General features: G+C 35.8%; 1 pseudogene; it reads left to right on the plus strand.

Annotated features, from left to right (window-relative positions):
* Nucleotides 1-3,337: 3,337 nt before the first annotated feature.
* On the plus strand, nucleotides 3,338-22,348 carry LOC122239505 (annotated as a pseudogene).
* Nucleotides 22,349-23,116: the final 768 nt, after the last annotated feature.

The following is a 23,116-nucleotide window of genomic DNA, read 5'->3' on the forward strand; positions in this document are numbered from 1 at the left end:
TTATGTGTGGGATCTAAAAAAGACAAAACTCATAGAAAAGGAGATTAGACTCATGGTTACAAAAGGTGGGGAATGGGGGAGGGGGAATTAATTGGAGGAAGGTGGTCAAAAGGTATAAATTTCCACTTATAAGATAAATAAGTACTAGGGATATAATGTACAGCATGGTGACTATAGCTAACACTGCTGTAGGCTACATGGGAACACTTAAGAGAGTAAGTCCTAAGAATTCTCATCACAAGGAAAAAAATTTTTGCTTTTTTTACATTCTCTTTTTATTGTATCTGTATGAGGTGACGGGTGTTAACTAAACCTACTGTGATAATCATTTCACAATACGTGGAAATCAAACCATTATGCTGCACAGCTTAAACTTACACAGTGCTGTATGTCAGTTCTATGTCAATAAAACTGGAAATTTTTTTTAATTTTTTAAAAATAAGATAAAAAAAAAAAAGAATTTCACAAGAAGACAGGTGGCCTAAAGGCCAAGTGGTCTGCTCCTGAATAGATGGATAGGAGGACAGCTACAGCAGCATTTCTTGAACTGGAGTCCATACCCTCACATCTCACCCTCACTGAAAAATTATGTACAAAAAGCTGAATGCGAAATTCAGTTCAGTTTGTACACATCAGAATTTTTCAGGGAACAATGCCTATGTAGATTTATCAGATTCTCAGAGGGGTTTGTCACTCCAAAAATGACTTGGAATCACTGTTATCAAAGAATACACAGTCTGTATGTTTTCCTATAAATTCCTTTTCTCTCAAATGAGATTTGACAGTCCTTTGTTCACTCACATGGCCTTATCCCCCAGTGTAGATCCTTGCATGACACAAGCTTTCAATAAATCTGTACAGGGTAAATGAAAGTTGAACAGGAAAGAGTGTGTGTTCACATTGGCTGAAAGGACCTGGAAGTGATGCCTTCTCTGTGGCTTTAACAGTCACCTGGCCTGAGGATAGTTGAAGACCCTGCCAAAGAGGTCTTGAATAGAAGGTGAGTAAGAAAGTGTCCAAAGGCAAGGCCCAAACTCTCCCCGGAAGTTATTTGTAAATATCTCCAGTACTTAGATAAATGAATGATCAAGGGCTCAAAGTTCCTCACCATACATCAAGATTACCATAATTTTAGTGGCATTTATATCGCTTGCCTACAGAAGTATGCCAGCCTATCAAATTATGTATGTGTGTTCGACAGCAATGGATGGCAATATTGATATACATTTTCCTCTTAAATGGACTGATCACTCATTTAGCTATCATCTCGCATCTGCCACTGAAAACAGAGAAGACAAATTGAGTCCATTTTTCAAATTCGGCAGAGTTATTTATTTTGTTAGGCATAACATATTCATCTCTGCTAGTTTTCGTATGGCAGCAAGAGAGTCAAGCCATCCAGTTGTAAAACTAATTAACAGAAACAACCTTTGAATTACTAAACTGGCAGTCTCGTGTTGCTGACAGATTATCACGGGAGTACTGAGTTGTAAAAATTATTATTAAAATAAATCCAGGTTTTCATTTTATTATAGGAAAGGGATTTCTAACCAAAAATTCTTTTTTAACTGAGGTAAAACTGGTATATAACATTTTATTAGTTTCAGGTGTACAACATAATAATTTGATACTTGCATGCATTACAAAGTGATCACCATAATAGTTACCATCCATCACACCATTGACCCCCTTCACCCTTTTTACCCATCCTTTAACCTCCTTCTCCTCTGATAACCAGCGCCCCCCATTCTGTTCTCTGCATCTATGAGTTTTATTTTGTTTGGCCACTTGTTTTGTTTTTTAGATTTCACATACAAGTGAAATCAAACAGTATTTGTCTTCGTCTGACATTTTCACTTACTTTAGTGCCCCCAAGGTCTATACATGTTGTCGCAAATTTCAAGACTCCCTTCTTTTTTTGTGGCTTAGTACTCCATTGTACGTATATGTAACAACTTCTTTATCCATTCATCCATTGATGGACACTTAGGTTGTATACGTATCTTAATCAAAAATTCTTTGTTGTTATTTGGCAAGGGGAACTTGCAGTATTTTTCACTTTGTAGTTTTTCTCACGTGTCAAATAACATCAGAAAAGACGTCATTTTGGTGTTCTGCTCAGAAAAGAATAGGGGCGCCTGGGTGGCGCAGTCGGTTAAGCGTCCGACTTCAGCCAGGTCACGATCTCGCGGTCTGTGAGTTCGAGCCCCGCGTCAGGCTCTGGGCTGATGGCTCGGAGCCTGGAGCCTGTTTCCGATTCTGTGTCTCCCTCTCTCTCTGCCCCTCCCCCGTTCATGCTCTGTCTCTCTCTGTCCCAAAAATAAATTAAAAAAAAAAAAAACGTTGAAAAAAAAAATAAAAAAAAAAATAAAAAAAAAAAGAAAAGAATAAACTCTGAATAAAAAGAAAGAAAATGATAACTTCTAAATAACCTATACCTGTTCAAGAATATAGATACCTCCATGGTGATGTGACTGGGGAAATTTTCATACAGTTAAGATTTTAAAAATGAATCTAAAGATTATCCTTGAAACATGAATTCTCACCTTCTTTCATGATTTTTTCCCTCCACCTGTCTTCCTTCCAAATGAAAACTCTAGCTATTTACGGTTCTTCTCTTTGCATCAGAAAGCAGTTTCTACAGGAGCACCATATTGATTTCTCCTTAAAGATCAGAATCCTCTGTTGCTCAAAAACTACTAAATATGTTTACCTCAGAAAATGGAGAATGGGGTCTATTTTGTCATCTCCATTTAAAAGCACTAAAGAGACAAACAAAACATGAACTCCCTGAAGACCACTTCAACATGTACTGCTCAGTCACGTGTATCTCTTTCAAAATGCTTTTTTTTAGTGCCCCTTATTCTCTCCTTTCACAAAAAATGATTTTGTACAAAGCTATTATAAAGTGATTTGTTCACTGAAAAATTGCTTGAGGAACGGTATTTTATATATCCTAAGAAATAAGCAGCCAAGTTACTCCACAGTCAGTTTCTAAAACACCTCCAGTCTACCAAGGGCAGAACTACAGGAAACTCAGTGAATATTATTTTTGGTACATTAATAAACATTGTAGAGCCATGTCCAGCCCAAGAATGATTCCTGGAAATTAAGTGTATAATTTTCTTGCCCTAAAGAAACACAATTCACAGAAAGCTCTGAGATAAACATGCATCATAAACACCAGGTCCCATACCACAATTGCACAATTCAACCCACCCACCTCACCCTAATGCCAGCCCTGTGTGAACCTGCCTTTATTTAACATATTGATACTTTGTACATTGTAGTTTTCTGCGTTAATTTTGATTTTTAAAATGTTGTCATCTGAGTCACTATGCTAGTGGTGACAGTAGCAGAACATGCAGACTTGTTGAATCGCTATGCTGTACGCCTGAAACTCATGTAATATTGTGCGTCAGCTATACTTCCATTATATACATATATATAAATATAACAATATATTTAAATATAAAATAAATAATATATTTAAATAAAATTTATTTATTTATTTATTTATTTATTTATTTATTTATTTATTTATTTTTATCTTCATTACTGAGTTTTCTGGCCTGCCTTTAAGTCTTGCACTTAAGCAAGTACTGCACTCACCAAATGGTCCCAGCCCCAACCATGACCTCTACAGGGTCAGCCCTGAATTTCTCTGCCAGAGTGAAGGATCATGTATAATGTGGATGGTTCTTTAAAATAAAGAATAACTTCAGGGTACCTGGGTGCCACAGTCAATTAAGTGTTCGACTCTTGATCTCAGCTCAGGTCAGGATCTCACGGTTCTTGAGTTCGAGCCCACATGGGCTGTGCGCTGATGGCACGGAGCCTGCATGGGATTCTGTCTCTCCTTCTCTCTGCTCCTCCTCCCAGTACTTACTCTCTCTCAAAGTAAATTTAAAAACTTAAAAATAAATAAATAAAATAAAATACAGAATAACTTCTATTGTTTTTTCTTCCTACAACCGTACCAATATATATCCATTGTGTTTACTTAGGAAAAAAAAAGAAAGTGAAAACATCCTAGTCCCTCCACTTAGCAATAACCACTGTTAATAACCTGCTGTATATCTTTCTAGACTGATTTTTATGTTTATGTTAATATGATAGATGATATATAAAAACTGAATATTTAAAAGGCATGGTTATATAACATTTTCCAGATTAGCCATGATTTAAAAGAAATGGCATCATTTCATTTTTTACAAGTTCACTAATATATTTATTTTTTTAAATACAGTCTCTCTGTGAATGTGGAGGATTTCAGTGTCTATGTACATCAGGCTTTCCTCAGCATTACAAGCAGCTTTCAATGAAACTTTTAAAAGTAAGAAGGAGTAGGCACCTAAGATGTTACAAGTAAAGTAAGACTCCTGTCCTCAAATGAAAGTATAACCAAATGGGAGATAATGTCATGTATCCGAATTCATAAATCAGAAACTGATGCAGTGCCCCAAGTAAATGCTACAAACAGCAAGTTCCAAGACTCATTTAAAAGCATAATGATAATCTCTCTCTTTCTTTCTCTCTCTCTTGCTCTCTATATCTAAATACAGCTCTATTTATCCACTTATCTATCTATACACTTAATGCATAAGTGCTTAACTACAAGTGTTATCACTCCCACTAATATTCCTATCACAAGCATAGTCAATAACATTATGAATTCTGATATCAGAGAGCCCAGGTTTGACACCAAATGTGTATTTTTGGGAAAGTTACAAGAGTGCTTTAATCCTAAATGTTCACATCTGTTAAGTATCATAAAAATACCTATCTTTATGAGGTTGCTGCAAGAATTAAATAAAATAATCTTTATAAATGCTTACCATAATATGTACCATGAGTAGGCATTCTATGCACCTAAATTGTTATAATTGAACACTTCTATCCTCAAAGGAAAGCATAAATGGGAGGAAAAGCCATATATTCAAATAATAGAAATGTAGTAATGTAATGTGATTTTAAAAATATATGGCTAAAAATAAGGGGAGTCAACCTTTGGCTCAGAATTTTAAATTCATGTTGTTAAATGGGCTTACTTTATAATCATTGTCTGTTTATGGAAGAACGCTTGAAGTATTAAGCAATATAATAGCCAAAAAGAAAATTAATACAGAAAAAAAAACACATAAAATGCCTTCTTAGCTACTTTAGCTTTCCTTTTTCAATTAATTTTCCAATACTGAGAAAAAATAAAATATAAAGAGTGAAATTATACCATATAGTATACCTATTTGGCAAAGGTAATACATAAAAATCAAAACACAATCAGGAAATTATGAACAAAGCTAAGTGTTATAATAAAATAAAATCAATAAAACATAATTGATGTTTACAACATGGATTCCATTTAGGCTTGTATCAGAATTAAGTTGAAACAGTATATACTCTATAAATATTTATTTGACTCTCAGAAACCCTATAAATATCTATAATGAAGGTATATAGAACAGAAAGTGTTAATCCCTAATCTGAAGTTTAAGTTACCACCAGAGAGCGCAATTAGGAAGAATTAAACTGCAACATTACAGAAGTTCCTCAAAAAAATAAAAATAGAACTATCATATGACCCAGCAATTCTACATCTGGGTATTTTCTGAAGAAAATAATAACACTAATTTGAAAAGATATATGCACCCCCATGTTCAGTGTAGTATTATTTACAATAACCAAGATATGGAAGCAACCTAAGTGTCCACTGATTGGTGAATGAATGAATGAAATGGTGGTATGTGTAAATAAATATATATATATATATATATATATATATATATATATATACACACACACACACACATATATACATATATATACATATATATACATATATATACATATATATACATATGTATATATATATATACATATATATGTGTGTATATATATATGTATATATATATGTATATATATATAAAGGAATATCAGTCAGCCATAAAAATAAAAAAGAAATCCTGCCATTTGTGATAACATGAATGGACCTTGGGAGCTAACTTATGCCAAGTGAAATAAGTCAGACAAAAAAAGAAAAATACCATGTGATCTCACTTATATGTGGAATCTAAAGAAAAAACAAAACAAAACAAAACAAAACAAAAAGTGAGCTCACAGATATAGACCACAGACCAGTGGTGGGGATGGGGAGTGGACAAAACAGGTGAAGGGGGCCAAAATTTATACATTTTCAGTTATAAAATGAATAAATCATGGGGATGTAAGGTATAGTATGGTGACTATACCTAACAATACCGTATTGCATATTTAAAAGTAGCTAGGAGACCGGATCTTAAATGGACTCATCACAAGAAGAAAAACAAATTATGTATGATGATGGATGTTAACTAGACTTCCTGTGTTGATCATTTTACAGTATACACAAATATTAAGTCATTATGTTGTATACTTGAAACTGAAATCATTTTATGTCAATTATACCTGATTTAAAAAAAAATAAAAGAATCAAACTTAAATGATAAGATGTCATCTCTACCAACAACACCATCCAAGAGACTCTCAATCTCAGATTGACAGTTTCAAGTGCATCCAAAAGCCTAAGTATAAAGGTATAAATTCAAGGAAATGTGACAAAATTGTGATTCTAGCCATTTAACCTTATTAATTATGTGGTGCCTTGTGTGAAGAAAGAGTGTGCTATCATAAAAGGACTGAACAGCGCATTATAAAAGGGGAAATTAGAGGAACAAAATTCTAACACCATTCAGAGAACACCTTGATTATCAAAGAAGAATGTTCTGTCTCTGTATTGGTTGGAGGTCTATAATAAAGAAACATGGGTCAGATTAATGTAACTTCATGTCACTCATCATCAGCCTCATTTACCCAAATCCACTTATTATGGTGCCATCATGAATATAATGAGGTTTCCCAAGTACAGTTATGGCTTCCTCCTGCTAAGAGCTCCAGTGCCTTGGGGACCCTCAGGCTCTGCCTTCTACCCACCATTTTATTTTATTTAATGTTTATTTATTATTTTTGAGAGAAAGATAGAGACAGAGACAGAGTGTGTGTGAGAGGAGTATGGCAAAGAGAGAGGGAGACACAGAATCTGAAGCGGGCTTCAAGGCTCCAAGCTGTCAACACAGAGCCCGATGCAGGGCTTGAACTCACGAACTGTGAGATCATGAATGACTTCAGCCTAAGTTGGATGTTTTAACCAAATGAGCCACCCAGGTGCCCCATCTGCCTAACATTTTAAACATACCCTTTGCATTATATATCTCTGCTTTTAATTTCATTCCTTCAAACTATGTTTCTGCCACTCTTCCCAGGCCCTCTATAATCATCTTTCCATTCAGTTTTATCTTGAGTTCCATTTTTCTTATTCCTTTTGTCCAAAAAATAACCCATATCTGAATTACCCGAAGTTGTATGATTTCATTACCTAATGATGCCCTTTGATTTGTGTAATATCCCAGCCATTTTTCAGAACTTGATAGATTGTAATGTACTGTCACTTTCAGAACATGTGGAATAATTATCTATGATGATGGCAGTTTTGTCCATCTCCAAATTGTTCTTATATGAGTAGTTCCAGACTAGATAAAATTCATGGAGATATGATTGAAGGAATCAAGGAGTCTTAGCATCTACATTTGATTTTGTCATAACAGAAAAGCAAGATAGTATTCAAAGACTATTAAATTGTGTCAAAAGGATACAAGCATCAAACTGAAGAGTCTAGCACTGGTGAAAGAAGAGCTAATTTGAACATCCATGATAATAATAACATCAATATTAAAACATCAAAGCTATTATTATGAATACATAATACTTAAAAAACCCACTTCTGTCCTTTAGGATGTACTAAGAAACGTGTCATTTTGTAAATGAGTAAAGAATCTAACCTTTTATATATAGACTATACTCAGGATAACCAAGTTGATGAAAGGAGTTTACTCTTTTAGAATTATCTGAGCTAATAAATTAAGAAGGAATGACAAACTTCTCCTTCCAAACATAATAAAGTAAAAAGGATTTGATTTTCCCTTCTAACATAAACAAGCAGATTAACTATATAAAATAGTAATTTTTAGATATTAGACAATAGATAGTGAAGAGTAGTTATCTTTAAGAGTGAAGAAACAAATGAGGTTAGCCCTACCATTGCCCCCAGGTCACTGCCTAATTGTTCATGCCCTGCAGGGAGGGAGAACCCAGATAAAGCCCTACAGCCTTTATGAGTTGAGATAGCGATCAGAGTCCAGAGAAGCCAAGGCAGTTACAGCTTCTGAGGCACAGTCATAGAGAAAGAAGCTACAGAGAGAGAGAAACTCAGAATACACAGAGTGATCCAATTCCCTTGAATCTAAACACACACACACACACACATATATGAACATACATACATACACACATATATATATGAATAAGAAGATGAGGGTGGTAAAAGAACCAATGGAAAGTAACAAACCAAAATTCACTAGGGCCAGGAATTGTTTATATTCCCACCAGCCACAGTGGAAAGACCTCATAATACATTGGCATCAGACAAAATTCCCTTGAGGGTATCACATTAACTAGTGAGGTGAAAATAATCCTAAACACTGCTCTTGACCATTCTAACCAACTTAAAATCAAGCCAAAGAAAGGCCAAATTGATTCCAAATAACTGCATGTCAGAAAAAAAAGTCCAACACTACCTAAAGGGATGAAATAATATCTAGGACTCCAAATGTAAAATTCACAATGTTTAGCATCCAATCAAAAATTATGAGGCAAGCAAAGAAGCAGAAACATCTGAGCAATAACCAGGGGAAAAAAAAATTAACCAATTGAAATAGTCATAAATGACAGAAATGATGGAATTAACTGATAAAAGTCTTAAAACCCTTACTATAAATATATTCTAAATGTTCCAGAAGGTAGAGAGAAACATGCATATTATGGAGACATAAATGTAAGATATAAAATACAGCCAAATAGAAATTTTAGAGATTACAAAAAAATCTCTACAATAAAAACTACAGTGTAAGAGACTGATAATATATTAGATATTGCAGAAGAAAAGACTGGTAAACTTGAAAAGATAGAAATAGGAACTACCCAAAATAAATCACAGAGTACAAACAGACTGAAAATAAATAACAAAGCCAAAATGACATGTGGAGAAACATCAGGCATTCTAAAATTTATCTAATTGTAGTTCTAAAAGGAATAGGGCATCAGAAAAAAATATTTTAAAAAACATTATCTGGAAAATTTCCAAAATTGATTAAAACTATATATCACAGGGAAATAATTGTCCCTGGGTCTCTCACATTCCTACATTACAACCAGAGATGCTATCTTTGTTCTGAATTGTTTTGAAAGATGTTTGCATAGCAAACAACCTTAGAAGATAGACTGTCTCCCTCTAGACAAAAAGGTAGGTTTGCTTACAGTCTTAGAAGGTAGAGATATTATCACTCTCTAGTGCAAAGGAAAGGCATGCTTCCTGCTCATTATAAAGATGTGGGTTCCCTAAGCTTAGGAACCTTGTCTATAACACTACTCACACTCTTGAACATTCAGATGTCTCCTGGACTGCATCACATCACCAGTGTGAGAACTGGAACTAAGGAGAATGCTCATACTCTACCTAATACCTGTGCTGTGAATAATAAAGTACTCCTTGGAACTCTACTAGTTTGCAAGTTGGGTAAGGTCTCAAACCATTTCACATATGGTTTTGACATACATTCATAGATCCAAGCTGTTCAACATATTCTAGGAAAAAGAATCATAAATCGTAAACCACACCAAAGAAGATCACACTCAAATTGTTCAAAATCCGTAATAAAGAAAAAATATTAAATGTAGTCATAAAAAAGGCACATTGTATCCAAAGGAATATAGTTAAGATTGACTGAAAATGTCCCATAAGAAACTCTAGAAGCCATAAATTAATAAAGTAATATTTTTAAAGTGCTGAAAGCAAAAAACAAAAAAAGCAAAAAACAACAAAACAAAACAAAAAACAGGAAAAATATCTTTCAAAAGGAAAGACAAAACACTTCCAACAAACAAAAGTTGATGGATTTCATTGCCAGCAGACATGCACTACAAGAAATATTAACAAAATTATTTAGGCTAAAGGAGAAGAATGCTATTTAGAAATTTAAACCTACAAAAAGAAATAAAGAGAATCTGAAATGCTAAGTATGTGAGCAAATATTTTCAAAATTTATTTGTCATTTTTAGTCACCTTAAAAGACAACTGACTCTTAAAAGCAAAGTTAATAACAACGTACTGTGGAGTTTACAGCATATGTAGAAGTAAAACGTAAGACAATAATAGTACGAGAGAGATGAGGGAGTAAATGGAAATATACTCTTGTGAGGTTCTTTATATTGAGGGCATAACAATATTTGAAGGTTGGCTATGCTAAGATAAAGATATACATTGTATGCCCTAGATCAACCACAGGAAAAATAAACAAGCAGCATAACTGAGACAATGGTGAAGAAAAAAAGAATCATTTAAAATATTCAGTTCAAATGAGGGCATAAAAAGGGGGGAAATGAACAAAAACCAGATGGGACAAATAAAAAAATCACAAATTGGTAGATATACACTCATTGTATTAATAATTATATTAATTTTAAGTGGACTAAACACTCTAATCAAAATGCAAAGATTGTCAGATTGCATGAAAACAGAAGTCAGCTATATGTTGGTCATAAGAAATATACGTTAGGGGTACCTGCGGGGCTCAGTTGGTTGAGCCTCTGACTCTTGATTTTGGTTCAGGTTACGATCTAAGGGTTGGTGGGATCAAGCCCCAAGTGAGGCTCTCCTTGATGACAGCAGAAGCCTGCTTGGGATTCTCTCTCTCCCTCTCTCTCTGCCCTTCCCCAACTCATATTCATTCATTTTCTCTCTCTCTCTCTCTCTCTCTCTCAAAATAAATAAACAAAACAAAAAGAAATATAAAAAAGTTAAACATAGAAAATTTAAGGCCAAAGTATGAAAAAAGATGTATCAGGAAAACACTAGCATGGTTACATCAATATCAGAAAATTTCAACACAAGAAATATTCCCAACAACAATTATATGTCAACAAATCTGACAACCTAGAAGACATGGATAAATTCCTAGAAACATACAATCTACCAAGACTATCACATAAAGAAATAGAAAATCTGAATAGACTGATTACTAGTCAAGAGATTAAATCAGTAATCAAAAACATCTCAACAAACAGAAAGCCAGGACAAGATGGATTCACTAATGAGTTCTACCAAACATTTAAAGAAAAACTAACACCAATCCTCAAACTTCCTAAAAAACAGAACCAGGGGGAATATTTCCAAACTCATTTTATGCAGTCAGAATTACTCTCATACCTGAGCCAGACAAGAACACCACAAGAGAAGAAAATTTCAGGCCAATATCCCCGATAAACATAATCCAAAAATCTTCACCAGGTAAAAACAAACCCAGGTCCACAATACACTGAAAGAGGAAGTCCTGCTCTGGGACCGGTGCCCCCTCGGCCCAGTGGCTATAGTAGCAGCTCTCCTGGCCACACTGGGTGGGGCCCAATGTCCAGTGGCTGCACAGAGGCAAGGACTCTGACCTCATGCACTGGAAGGCTGTGCTGATCATGTGGCTAAATGCTGTGCCTAGGGGCATGGGTGGTCGTGAGCAGAGGCAAACTTGCATCTACACCAGCAAGCCCAGGAGGCGGCAGGTCAACTCCACCAAGAGCTCTGCCAAACCAGGCTCCTAGCCAGTGCTGGCAAGGTCATGAGGCTTGGGAGCTGGTGGTCAAGGAGCTGGACCTGGCCTGGCTGTGCTCGGTGCATGTTTTCTGTCAGGGGATGCTCCAGGAAGAGCCTTGACTGGACGTCTTAAATCAACAATGCAGGGATCTTCCATTGCTCGTATATGAAGACCAAAGATGAGTTTGAGACACAGTTTGCAGTGAACCATCTGGGGCACTTCCTACTCACAAATCTTCTTGGATTCCTCAAAAGGTCAGCTCCAAGAAGAATTGTGGTAGTTTTTTCCAAACCTTATAAATATGGAGACATCAACTACGAAGACTTGAAGTGTCAACAAAACTAAATAAAAACTTTGTTGGGGTGCCTGAAGTCAGTTAAGCATCGGCCAATTTCAGTTTCAGCCCAATCAGGCTCTCTGCCGTGATTGCAAAGCCCATTTGGGACCTCTGTCTCTCTCTCTCTGCCCCTCCCCTCTTTTCTCTCTCTCTCTCTCTCTCTCTCCCAAAAATAAATAAACATTAAAAAAAAAAAAAATCTTTTCTTATAGTTGGAGCAAACTGGCTAACATTTTTTTTTTTTTTTTTTTAGCCAGAGAACTAGCCCATGGTTTAGAAGGCACAGATGTTACTGTCAACATATTACACCCTGGTATTTCACAGACTAATCTCAGTAGATACATATATATTCCACTGTTGGTCAAAACACTTTTGACTTTGGTGTCATGGGCTTTTTTCAAAACCCCAGAAGAAAGTGCCCGGACTTCAGCTTAATATTTAGCCTCTTCACCTGAGACAGAAGTTGTGTCCAGGAAAGTACTTTGGAAATTGTAAACAGGAAGTATTATTGCCCAAAGCTGGTGAAGAATCTGTTACAGGAAAACTCTGGGATATCAGTGATGGTTGGCATATTAAAATAGGAGCAAGGAGTGAAAGAGAGCCATTTGTAAAACTGAATGCTCATTATATCTGTAATCAGAAATGGTGTGGCTTGAGTACTTGCTATTTGAAAACACAATTTTGGTTTTAGTACTGCTGAGAGCTACGTAAGTTACTTAAAAGTTATTTTTTGGAGAACATAAAATTTCCAGAAAAGTTTTAAATATATAATAAGCATAATGGATAGTATAATGAGCAATATAATTGTAATATACCTTATAAATTATAATTGAGCAAGCATGGACTACAAATATTAAAGAATCCAGTGACTTAAAGTAAACATCTTGAGAAGTTTTTCAAATATCTTTTGAGTTTCATGGCAAAAGTGTTAAATATTTTTATTGTGGTGCCAGTTTTTGTGTGAAAATAATATGCCTGTTTTGTGCACAATTCTTACTTAGAATAAATTTAAGAGTGCAAACAACCAATAGAGTAAAAGCATCCTACACCAAGAAGGATTTGTTCCAGGGATGCAAGGATGGTACAACATTTGAAAATCAACCAATGTGATACACCACATTAACAAAATGAAGAATAAAAATCATGAGGATCTCAACAGATGTGGGAAAAGCATGTAACAAAATTCAAGAGCCATTCATGATAAAAACTCTCAATAAAGTGGTTATAAAGGAAACATACCTCAACATAATAAAGGCCATACATGACAAGTCTACAGCTAAATCATACTCAATGGTGAAAAGCCAAAAGCTTTTCCTCTCTGATCAGGAACAAGACATAAATGCCCACTCTCCCCACTTTTACTCAACATGGTATTGGAAGTCCTAGCCACAGCAATTAAGCAGAAAAAGAAATAAAAGGCATCCAAATTGAAAAGGAAGATGAAAATTGTCACTCTTTGAAGATGGCATGATATTATGTATAGAAAACCCTAAAGACCGCCAAAAAAACTGTTAGAACTAATAAATTTAGCAAAGTTTTAGGGTACAAGGTAAAATACAAAAACGTGTTGCATTTCTGTACAATACTAATGGATTGACCTATATGTGAAGCAAATGGGACTTTTCAACATTGCTGGTGAATATGCAAAATGCTACATTCACTTAGAAAAGATCTGTAAGTTTCTTACAAAGTTATACATATGCTAACCATAAAATTCAGGAATCCCACTAGTGTGCATTTACATTTACCCAAGAGAAATAAAAACATGTTAATGATAAACACTTCCTTAGGTTTTTTTTAGAACTGATAACCTGTCGCTCCTCTTTCATATTAAAATAGGAAGGGGTTTTAGACATACATATTTCAGTACTTAAAAAAATGAAATTGGGGCGCCTGGGTGGCTCAGTCGGTTGGGCGTCCGACTTCGGCTCAGGTCCTGATCTCGCGGTCCGTGAGTTCGAGCCCCGTGTCGGGCTCTGTGCTGACAGCTCAGAGCCTGGAGACTGTTTCAGATACTGTGTCTCCCTCTCTCTCTGACCTTCCCCCATTCATGCTCTGTCTCTCTCTGTCTCAATAATGAATAAACTCTAAAAAAAAATGAAAAAAAAAATGAAATTAATTTATGTCTGGAATTTGCTTCAAAATAACCCTGGATGGGTAAAACAAACTCACCCATGGGTTTAATACGGTTTTAATTGGATGAGATGTATATGGGGGTTCATTATAGAATTCTTTCTACCTTTCTATGTGGTTTTTGAAAGGAAAAAAAAGTCCAAGAGAGAAATTCATAAATTACTTCCTCCTTAATTTAGAAACCAAAATAATGCCAATTTAAATGTCCTTGATCTTTGAGTAGCAAGTGCCAAGGATTATAAATGTTAAGGGAGTATTACTATTAGTTTGGAGCAGTTGAATTCCCCTCCTCAACTTCTTGAAATGGGGAGTAGGCTCTGTAAACGTCACTCAGGCTCAAAGATCTGAGAAACTATATTCATTCACCTCTACATTTTATTTTTATCCCAAAATTTTGACAGTCCCATTAGTGGAGAAGTATGTTGCTCCACTAACATAAGGCAAGTATAATTTTTTTGCAGGATAACAACACATTCTCTATGGACTGTCTAATGTAAACTGATTCTAGTTGGCATAACTATTTCATCAGAAAGTAGAAGTACAGGGGCACCTGGGTGGCTCAGTCAGTTAAGCGTCTGACTTCAGCTCAGGTCATGATCTTGTGGTTCATGAGTTCAAGCCCCGTGTTGGGCTCTGTGCTGACAGCTCAGAGCTTGGATCCTGCTTCAGATTCTGTGTCTCCCTTTCTCTCTGTTCCTTCCCCACCTGCACACTGTCTCTCTCTCTCTCTCTCTCAAAAATAAAGAATTAAAAAAAATTTTTTAAGAAAGTAGAAGTCCAGTTTAGTACACTTAAAATTCAAATCGTAAAGACACCAGCTCAAAAGGACCCAGAACTCATGATTATAATTGTACCAAAATAGGCAGGAGCAGCTACAAACATAGGAGTCCATCCAATGCAGTTTGTAATACAACGAGTTTCAAATCAGCTGGATTTAGAACACACAATTGTTAAGTTGGTGCACTATTCTGTACACAAGTACCAAGAACCCTAGAAGTCGCTTTCAGGAGAATCTCAACTAAAGTTGAAAAAACTCATTTGTAGGTGGCAGCAGACATTTGCTCATGGTCTAAAAGATGAAGATGACATATTGTAGGACCTGTCATACTGAAGAGTCTAGAACAAACTACTCTAAAGGCAGTACTAATAAATAAAAATTCTTATTACCAATTAATATTTTTAACTAGTGCTCCCAGGACACTTCATTTTAATCATTTTATAGCTAAGCTGTTTAAATTCCACAAAAATTTAGACATAATAACCACTGCTTCCTTTTTTATTGCTTTTTTTAGCCATAGCAGTAACTGGGTTTTTTTTACTGTGCTTATTTCGCTTCATATTTTTTAGCTTTTTATTCAATTTCCAGTTAGTTAACTTACAGTATAATATTAGTTTCAGGTGTACAATTTAGTGATTCAATACCTCCAGACAACACCCAGAGCTCATCACAAGTGCACTCCTTGATCCCCATCACCTGTTTAACTCATCTCCCCACTCACATGCCTTCAGATAACCATCAGTTTGTTCTCTATAGTTAAGAGTCTGTTTCTTGGTTTGCCTCTCTCTCTTTTTTCCCCTTTGCTCATTTTTTTTGTTTCTTAAATTCCACATATGAGGCATATCATATGTATTTGCTTTTCTCTTACTTCACTTAGCACAATACTCTCTAGCTCCATCCACGTCACTGCAAATGGCAAGATTTCATTCTTTTGATGGCTGAGTAATATTCCATTGTGTGTGTGTGTGTGTGTGTGTGTGTGTGCGCGCACGTGCGCGCCATATCTTCTTTATCCATTCATCAGCTGATGGACATTTGGACTCTTTCCATTATTTGGCTATTACTGATAATGCCATTATGAACATCAAGATGCATGTATCCCTTTAAATTAGTATTTTTATATCCTTTGGGTAAATACCTAGTGGTACAATTGCTGGATCATGATGTAGTACTATTTTTAATTTTTTGAGGAACCTCTATACTGTTTTCCAGAGTGGCTGCACCAGTTTGCATTCCCACCAACAGTGTAAGAGGGTTCCCCTTTCTCCACAACCTCACCAACATCTTTTGTTTCCCGTGTTGCTAATTTTAGCCATTCTGACAGGTGTGAGGTGATATTTCATTGTAGTTTTGATGTGTATGGCCCTGATAATGAGGGACGTTGAGCATCTTTTCAGATGTCTGTTGGACATCTGTATATCTTCTTTGGAAAAATATCTTTTCATAGCTCTTCCCATTTTTTACTGGATTATTTGTTTTTGGCTGTTGAGTTTGGTAAGTCCTTTTTAGATTTTGGATACTAACCTTTCATATGTCATTTGCAAATATCTTCTCCTTTCTGTAGTTACCTTTAAGTTTTGTAGCTTACTTCCTTCACTGTGCAGAAGCTTTTTATTTGCTGAAGTCCCAATAGTTTATTTTTTTGTTTCTCTTGCCTCAGGAGACATATCTAATAAGAAGCTACTTCAACTGATGTCAAAGAAGTTAGGATTCTAGGATTTTAATGGTTTTCCTCTAAGATTTTACTGGTTCCCTGTCTCACATTTAGGTCTTTAATTCATTTTGAATTTATTTTTGTGTATGGTATAAGAAAGTGGTCCGGTTTGTTTCCATGTTGCTTCAAGTTTTCCCAAAGCCGTTTGTTGGAGAGACTCTTTTTTCCCATTGGATATTCTTTGCTGCTGTGTCAAAGATTAGTTGATCATAGAGTTGTGGGTCGATTTCTGGGTTTTCTATTCTGTTCCATTGTTCTAGGAGTCTGTTTTTTTATGCCAGTACCATACTGTGTTGATGATTACAGCTTTGTAATATAGCTTGAAGTCCAGAATTATGATGCCTCCAGCTTTTTTTTTTCAAGGTTGCTGTGGCTATAAGGGTTTTTTTTTCTGATTCCACACAGATTTTAGGATTGTTTGTTCTAGCTCTGTGAAAAATGCTGTTGGTATTTTAATAGGGATTGCATTTAATATATAGATTGTTTTGGGTAGTATAGACATTTTAATAATATTTGTTCTTCCAATCCATGAGCATGAATGTTTTTCCATTTTTTTGTGTGTCATCTTCTGTTTCTTTCATCATTTTATAGTTTTCAAAATACAGGTCTTTCACCTTTTTAGATTTATTCCTGGGTATCTTATGGGTTTGATGTAATTAATTGGGATTGCTTCCTTGATTTTTCTTTCTGCTGCTTCATTATTGGTGTATAGAAATGTAACAGATTTCTGTATGTTAGTTTTTTTTGAAAATTTACTAAATTCATGCATCAGTTCTACCAATTTTTTGGTGGAGTCTTTCCTTTTTTAAATTGTTAAATGCATGTAAATGCATACAAACCCCATGCAAGGCGTGGCAGGTACTCTTCTGCAAGTTGGTAGACACTGAAACTTCATTACCTATTTTGTAGACAGTACATTAGACATAAAAGATACCTCAGTAATTATCTCCCTAATGAAGGAGGGGGGGAATGGCACTAGTTGTTTCCCTTAAAAAACTAAAACTAATGTGTACTTTCATGAAATGTATTGCATGATTTGAAATAATAGCCTCTCCTTGGGTAGGACTAAGAGTTTATATTGTCCAAGTACCAACTTGCTAGAAAAATTAAAGGCTGAGGCTCTAAAACAAGGTTAGGACTTAAAAATTGGATAGTCAGTACTTAAAATACAGTATTTCACTACCTAATAAATTCTCAGTTGCGAGGACTGTTTACCCAGTTCATTGATTAATCATGGAGGCCTTCTGTCCCTGTTCTTCTATTTCATTATCCACAAGAATCTTTAATGAACAAAGAAGTAAAAAAGAAATGAAACAGTCATCACCAGGTGAAGGTCATAGGTTAATGCTGGAGGATACAGAATTAATGGGGCCTATTAAGGACTAAAAATTTCCTGTCCTTGGATTTGTTACCCATGTTTTCCCTGACCACAATATCATGGAAAATTGAGAATTGCTTACTTAAAAAAAAAAAAAAAAAAGGAAAACTTAACCAAAAATTTATCTGAGCCAACACAGGATACAATATTTTAAAATTATACTCTAATTTTTTTTAAGAACCAAAACCCCTGACCAGACTTTTTTTTTTTTTTAATTTACATCCAAATTAGTTAGCATATAATGAAACAATGATTTCAGGAGTAGATTCCTTAATTCCCCTTACCCATTTAGCCCATCCCCCCTCCCACAACCCCTCCAGCAACCCTCAGTTTGTTCTCCATATTTATGAATCTCTTCTGTTTTGTCCCCATCCTCGTTTTTATATTATTTTTGTTTCCCTTCCCTTATGTTCATCTGTTTTGTCTCTTAAAGTCCTCATATGAGTGAAGTCATATATTTGTCTTTCTCTGAAGTCTTATGATTTTTGTCTTTCTCTAATTTCACTTAGCATAATACCCTCCAGTTCCATCCACGTCGTTGCAAATGGCAAGATTTCATTCTTTTTGATTGCCGAGTAATACTCCATTGTGTGTGTATGTCTATATATACCACATCTTCTTTATCCATTCATCCATCGATGGACATTTGAGCTCTTTCCATACTTTGGCTATTGTTGATAGTGCTGCTATAAACATGGGGGCAGGGGGCATGTGTCCCTTCGAAACAGCACACCTGTATCCCGTGGATAAATGCCTAGCAGTGGAATTGTTGGGTCATAGGGTAGTTCTATTTTTCGTTTTTGAGGAACCCCCAAACTGTTTTCCAGAGTGGCTGCACCAGCTTGCATTCCCACTGACCAGACATTTCTGCTAATGATAAGCCTTTACCCTCCTGTGATTTTGTTTGTTGTAGAACTCATAACCTGCCATTTCCTTTAGTTAGAAGAAAACAGCTGAGGATGCATGGCAGCATCTACTGTGAGCACCACATTTTCCTCTCCCACCATGGTTGACCACATTCCAGTTAGAAAAGCTCTTTCCAGTCCTATTATGTTCAACAAGCATAATAGGGGTAAGTTTGTTCTTCTGGCAAAACATTCAAGATATATTGTCTTTTACTTTAACCTTGTCTGCTGTCTGCCATCCTTAAAGGCAAAACACCTGGACAGCTGCATGTACCCTCTACATTCTGCATCTTATGGGACCTGACCTTTTCTATGCAACTCTTCAGGCTGCCAGATGACCTTTAATATTCAGTAAATTTTCCCCTATTTTGAAAGTTTATGCTGGCTTCTTTTCTGGCACCTTCACTTTGGCATAGCTAATGTAGAAATGTGTACGTTTTGTGTGAATGCCCTTGCAATCCAGATGGTAAAAAAAAAAAAAAAATATATATATATATATATATATATATATATATATATATATATATATATATATCAGTTTATAAATAAAACTTCTGCTAGTTTTCATTTTCCTTTGTGTGAAATTTTCTCTAGGAGGAGGTAGTTGAGTCTAGCTGAGTAAAAACCCAAGAACAAAATGTACACAGTTCTCTGTTCTAATGAAAGTATTTTAAATGGGTAATAAGGCATGAGAAGAGAAAAAATATATATAACACAGGTCACTGAACCAAATGATCAAGTAAGGAGTTCTCTCCAAATAGTCAACACCCAGCATGCACTTATGGGGTTGTCAGGCAACGGGGATTTCAGCTTAAACAAGTTTAAGTTCAGTGAAACCGTATGAAACTCAAAGCTGTAACAATGTCAATTCTACCATGAAGAAAATAACATTTTTACAAGACTGAAGTTCTTGTTCAGCTAAGTTGTAGTCAATGTCTCAAATTCCTGGTTGCTTTCATAACCTAAAAAATAAATAGGAATTATAACTGAAAAATTTTAAAAGATGTATACTTTAAACATACTAGATCTGAAATTATGCCTCTGTTGAGTATGCCTTGAATTTATAGATAAATTCATCCTTGATTTCGTGGCCCAGTCTACAACTATACCATCAGTCACAGATTATCTTATCCAATCATTTGGACTATTACTCTATTTCTGTATTAAAGAATCCCAATTATCCTTTAAATATTATTTATTTCTTCCAGGATAGCAAAGTGTTAGAGACTGGACATCCTGAAGACTGGTGTAGCCCAGACCATTTGTGGCCAACAAGGTAAAGCCTTTTGAATGTGAATGGCCTATAATTTTCCAGTAACTTTTCACTGACTCATAGGAACAAAGCAAAATTTCACCAAAATAGTTGACCCAAAGCACGAAGAAATATCTGGGTTTCTGAAATTATTAGCCACAGCACGATCAATAGTTTCTCATCTCGTGTCTTCCCTCTTTTCTTGGGGTCCTAACTAGACTACCATCTACGCTCCCTACTCTAGTATCATCTAAACTTCCATCACTCATTGACATTCCTGTCACTCATTATTACCAATCTCCTAGGAACCCAATTTGGTTTGAGCATTCTCCCTAACCAGACCTTCCAAGCTGTCTCTATCACATCAAATGATATCATATCACATCATATCTGTCATATCAAGTGTATGTGGCATCATTCTCCAGAACAGAGAGAACAAAAAGCCCTAAGTGACTAGAAAACCAATTTAAAAGGCCTCATCTGGGTTGACTCTCTCACTCTGATTGTCCGATTACAAAATAATTCCTGTTCAACTGATATACAGAGTAACCCCTTCCTTTTAAGGAATGCAATAAAAATAATTTCTAGTTCTCACTTTTTGAGCGGCAGAAACTAGGTCCAGAGTATCTGAAAGTAAGTCTGGTCATGATTCTAGGCCAGGGATTGGCAGACTTTCTGTAAAGAATAAGACAGTAAATATTTTTTTTAATTTTTTTAATGTTTTATTTATTTTTGAGACAGAGAGAGACAGAGCATGAATGGGGGAGGGTCAGAGAGAGGGGGAGACACAGAATCTGATGCAGGCTCCGAGCTGTCAGCACAGAGCCCGACGCGGGGCTCGAACTCACGGACCGCGAGATCAGGACCTGAGCCGAAGTCTGACGCTTAACCAACTGAGCCACCCAGGCGCCCCAAGACAGTAAATATTTTAAGCTATGTGAATCAAATACAGTGCCCATCACACTATTCTTTGGGGGTATTATCTGTTTGTAATCTTTTAGAAACAGGAAAATCATTCCAAGCTCATGGGCCACACAAAATGGGCCAGTGGCTGTTTATTGGCCCATGGTCCAAAACAGTTTGCTTACCCTGTTCTAAGCATTGCTCTTCTAATGCTTACCAACTGTTATGGACTGAATTGTGTCCCTCCTATATTGATATGTTGAAGCCCTAATCTCCACCGTGACTGTATTTGGAGATAAGGTCTTTAGGAGGTTATTAAGGATAAGGGTGGGGTCCTAATTCAAAAGGACTGGTGGCCTTATAAAAAGAGGAAGGGAGTAATCTATCTATCTCTCTCTCTCTCTCTCTCTCTCTCTCTCTCATTCTCATGCATATACTTTGAGGAAAGACACCATAAGCACACAGCAAGATAAGGCGGCTACATACAAGACAAGAGAAGAGGCCGCAGAGTGAAGACTACCTCACCAAAACCTAGATCTTAGACTTCCCAACCTCTAGAAATGTAAGAAATAAGTTTATGTTGTTTAAGCCACTCAGTCTATGGCATTTTGTTATGGCAGCCCAAGCAGACTGAGACACCTGCTAATCACACTACAAATCAACCACATTCTTCTAGGTAGCTACAACAAGCAAGATTCTTCATTCAGCTTGAATGTGTATCAAGAGATTAAAGAAATAGATTATCGGCTACAGTTATAAAGCAGACATAATAAGGCCCAAATTTTTCAAGGTCACTTCCTAACTCAGATTCAAAACTTATGCAAAAATCTAATGTTCCATTATCTCTTTAAATAGGCTAGAGAACTCTTTATCATATGTGTATGGGGATGGAAATTAATTACTCAGATCTTCTTTAAACGGAAGATTTGATGCCCAGTTGCGGGACACGCAGTCAACAGAGTGCGCCCAGGGCCAGCTCCCTCAGGATCGGCCTCAGCTGGGAGAGCTGCTTCTCCCCAGATCACACCCTTCCCAGGGCAACTCACATCCAGAAGCTGAGCAAGGCATGTGTATAAATGTCAGGCCATTTTGCCCCAATGTGAACAATCCTGCTACATCCCCATTGCTTTCACATCTTGAACCCAAACTCCATCTCAAGGTCTGCTTCTGGAGAGTGACAACTTGTGACAAAAGACCTAAACTCTATGTATGACAACTGAATTAATTATTCAATATGCTATCCCAAATTAATGAATATCATTTTTCCAACTGAAAATCAACAAGATAATTTCCAAGTTCACAACTACATGCAATTTTTTATAAGTTATTTCAGTCAACATCTTACATTTTGAATCTTTCTCATAACAAAATTGTTGAAGAATAGTAGAAACTAATTGTGATCTTATTCCTATGTCTTGGGAGATTTCTTGCCCCTTTAAAGTCCTGTTTGAGTTTCAAGTATATGGCAAAGCCATAACATTTTTAACTCCTCTAAGTTATTTTGAAGATTTTTCAGTACAAAAGAGAATTATTTTAATGATATCTCAGTGTGTCAGTATCCCTCCATCAATCAGTCCAGTCCACTCTCCTCTTATGGACTCTTCTAAAACAAAAAGCCTTTTTTGTTTGTTTGTTTGTTTGTTTTATAGTGAATTGGGCTTAAATGCAAGTCCAGTCCACTCTCTTCTTATGGACTCTTCTAAAACAAAAAGCCTTTTTTGTTTGTTTGTTTGTTTGTTTGTTTGTTTGTTTTATAGTGAATTGGGCTTAAATGCAAGGCCAGAGGATCACATTGAAGGACATTATAATAAACAATCCTATGAAACTTGTCAGTATGTCTGCTGTAAGGGTATTTTTGAGGATGTTCATCATGGAATTGAGCAGTGTCAACTGCATGAGGCCATTCAGGAGAAATGTATTTCTTGTCTCAGAATCAAGAATTGTTGTGCTTATCCTAAGCAATTCATTTGCTCTTATACTA

Source organism: Panthera tigris, chromosome B3, assembly GCF_018350195.1.
Source record: "Panthera tigris isolate Pti1 chromosome B3, P.tigris_Pti1_mat1.1, whole genome shotgun sequence".
Lineage (NCBI taxonomy): Eukaryota > Metazoa > Chordata > Mammalia > Carnivora > Felidae > Panthera > Panthera tigris.